Genomic DNA, 3,888 nt, shown 5'->3' on the forward strand with positions numbered 1-3,888 from the left:
TACTTAACAAAAAAGTGTGAAATAACTGAAAACATGTCTTATATTTTAGATTCTTCAAAGTTTTTTTGATAACTCTGCAAACCCTTGGTGTTCTCTCAATGAGCTTCATGAGGTAGTCACCTGAAATGGTTTTACCTTCACAGGTGTGCTTTGTCAGGGTTAATTAGTGGAATTATTTCCCTTGGAGGTGGAGGTGGCGTTACCTTGGTAGCCGGGGTGTCCAGGCGGCCCCCGCACGCCTTGCAGGACGGTTCAGACGGAGACCCCGACGGAGACGGCTGGCTGTTGAAGCCCGAGTTGGTGTAGGACTGATGGCGTCTCTCTGCTGCAGACTGTCCCACACCCTCACCTGAGTCCATGCACAGCCAGTTACAGCACGACGCAAACATACCTGGAGTACACACAGATACACACTGTAACCAGGGTTAAATACTGCACACACAGACAGTTACAGCACCTTAAACATACCTGGATATACACAGATACACACTGTAACCAGGGTTAAATACTGCACACACAGACAGTTACAGCAGGACTCACACATACCTGGAGTACACACAGATACACACTGTAACCAGGGTTAAATACTGCACACACAGACAGTTACAGCAGGACTCACACATACCTGGAGTACACACAGATACACACTGTAACCAGGGTTAAATACTGCACACACAGCCAGTTACAGCACGACGCAAACATACCTGGAATACACACAGATACACACTGTAACCAGGGTTAAATACTGCACACACAGCCAGTTACAGCACAACGCAAACATACCTGGAATACACACAAATACACACTGTAACCAGGGTTAAATACTGCACACACAGCCAGTTACAGCACAACGCAAACATACCTGGAATACACACAAATACACACTGTAACCAGGGTTAAATACTGCACACACAGACAGTTACAGCACGACGCAAACATACCTGGAGTACACACAGATACACACTGTAACCAGGGTTAAATACTACACACACAGCCAGTTACAGCACAACGCAAACATACCTGGAATACACACAGATACACACTGTAACCAGGGTTAAATACTGCACACACAGACAGTTACAGCAGGACTCACACATACCTGGAATACACACAGATACACACTGTAACCAGGGTTAAATACTACACACACAGCCAGTTACAGCAGGACTCACACATACCTGGAATACATACAGATACACACTGTAACCAGGGTTAAATACTACACACAGCCAGTTACAGCAGGACTCACACATACCTGGAATACACACAGATACACACTGTAACCAGGGTTAAATACTACACACACAGCCAGTTACAGCAGGACTCACACATACCTGGAATACACACAGATACACACTGTAACCAGGGTTAAATACTGCACACACACAGCCAGTTACAGCAGGACTCACACATACCTGGAATACACACAAATACACACTGTAACCAGGGTTAAATACTGCACACACAGCCAGTTACAGCACAACGCAAACATACCTGGAATACACACAGATACACACTGTAACCAGGGTTAAATACTACACACACAGCCAGTTACAGCAGGACTCACACATACCTGGAATACATACAGATACACACTGTAACCAGGGTTAAATACTACACACAGCCAGTTACAGCAGGACTCACACATACCTGGAATACACACAGATACACACTGTAACCAGGGTTAAATACTGCACACACAGCCAGTTACAGCACAACGCAAACATACCTGGAATACACACAAATACACACTGTAACCAGGGTTAAATACTGCACACACAGCCAGTTACAGCACAACGCAAACATACCTGGAATACACACAAATACACACTGTAACCAGGGTTAAATACTGCACACACAGCCAGTTACAGCAGGACTCACACATACCTGGAATACACACAGATACACACTGTAACCAGGGTTAAATACTACACACACAGCCAGTTACAGCACAACGCAAACATACCTGGAATACACACAAATACACACTGTAACCAGGGTTAAATACTGCACACGCAGCCAGTTACAGGACTCACACATACCTGGAATACACACAGATACACACTGTAACCAGGGTTAAATACTACACACACAGCCAGTTACAGCACGACGCAAACATACCTGGAATACACACAAATACACACTGTAACCAGGGTTAAATACTGCACACACAGCCAGTTACAGCAGGACTCACACATACCTGGAATACACACAAATGCACACTGTAAAAAGTATTAATTCATTCACACACAGCCAGTTTTGAAACCGTAACAACATATTACTTAACCTTTCTATATCAGAACTACAACAAAAGTGACAAATGCTGAAAAAAATGACAAAAATAGAATTAAAAAAACACCAAAAAAGTGAAATAAAATCGAGAAAAAAGTTGAGAAAAGTGTAGAAAAAGAAAAACAAAATGTTGAAATTTCGACTCAGAAAAACACAGAGTTGCAGGTCGACGGGAAGACATCCCGCGGGTTAAATTAAGTATTTTTTACAGTGTAGATGTTATTACATTGTGCGACCTAAAGAATCTGAATCCGTTCCCTCTGTTCTCTCCTGTGCGCCGATAACTGTAGACCAAACCACATGGTCAAATCTGCTATTTTTGGGTTCTGTTCTCGTGGTCAGATACTAGTTACCTAAAGCACCTGAGAAATAGATTTATATTTATGAATTAGTACTTGTGCTAACTTCGGCGTAAATGTTAGCCGAATGGACATGTGTGTCTCTATGATTAATTGGAAATATTAAGTGTTGTATTTGGGTGAACAGCTGCTTAACGGCTAGCCAGACTCCGTTAAATCTATCAATATGTTAATGAAGGTTTGTCCTACGACAGTACACACACACGCACAGACAGACAGACAGACAGACACAGTAAAGAACTGATCTGAAACTATCACAGCTTTACCAAAACATATATGACTACATTTAACTGAGCAGATGTTGCACTTATAAGTTATTTTATACTTTTTCACCGCTTCACTTCGCCAAACTACCTGGTAGAAATCGACGTGTTTATGTTGCTTTCTCGTCGTCAGACATGTTTAAAGTAAATTGATCAGTTAATTAGACTTGTGCATAGTAGCAAGATCTTCTGATGAATTCGGCTTCATGTTTCACGAAGTAAGACTCTTATTTAATTAATCATCAGGCATAGAGGACAGGCAGGGCAGCGTTGTTTGTTACTTAGCTAAAGTCAGGTTTACATTTTAAGACAAATACCGTTTTGTGTTAACTGTTTATGCCGAATGATTGACAGTCTCTAGATAAAACGTACACAATCTTAATTTAACGTTTTTGTAAGGATTATCTGTTTACAGTTGAGTCCGACTCTGTTCAATTCAACATTTTGTGAACGGAGTCTGGAAAGTAAAAACTAACAACCAGCGTTGTTTCAGGTTTACATTTTATTGAGATAAATACTGTTTTGTGTTAACTGTTTATGCCGAATGGTTGACTGTCTCTAGATAATAGGTACATAATCACAAGCTAACGTTTTAGTGACGACTATCAGTTTACAGTGGAGTCTGACGCTGTTAAATTCAACATTTTGTGAACGGAGTCTGGCGTGTGGAGTCTGGAAAGTACCCTGGGCTGCTAGCAGGCTAAAGGCTAGGCTAACATTAGGCTAGTTAGTGAAGTTTGTAGAAACTAACGAGTGAAACTAACACAAACAGACAGAGAAGACAACAGCAGGGACAGTTAGATCGGGTTAAACTAACTCGGGTAACAGTCTAACCAACAAGGATTATCGACACAATGAGCCGTCTTACCTGTAATAATACGGACAGCTAGCAGGTAGCTAACTGACCGAGGTTAGCTAGCACTAACTAACTTAGTTAGTGGTCGAAAGGTCCGGCTGCTAGTTTCTCAACATGG

The sequence above is a fragment of the Perca flavescens genome, chromosome 3, assembly GCF_004354835.1.
Source record: "Perca flavescens isolate YP-PL-M2 chromosome 3, PFLA_1.0, whole genome shotgun sequence".
Classification (NCBI taxonomy): domain Eukaryota; kingdom Metazoa; phylum Chordata; class Actinopteri; order Perciformes; family Percidae; genus Perca; species Perca flavescens.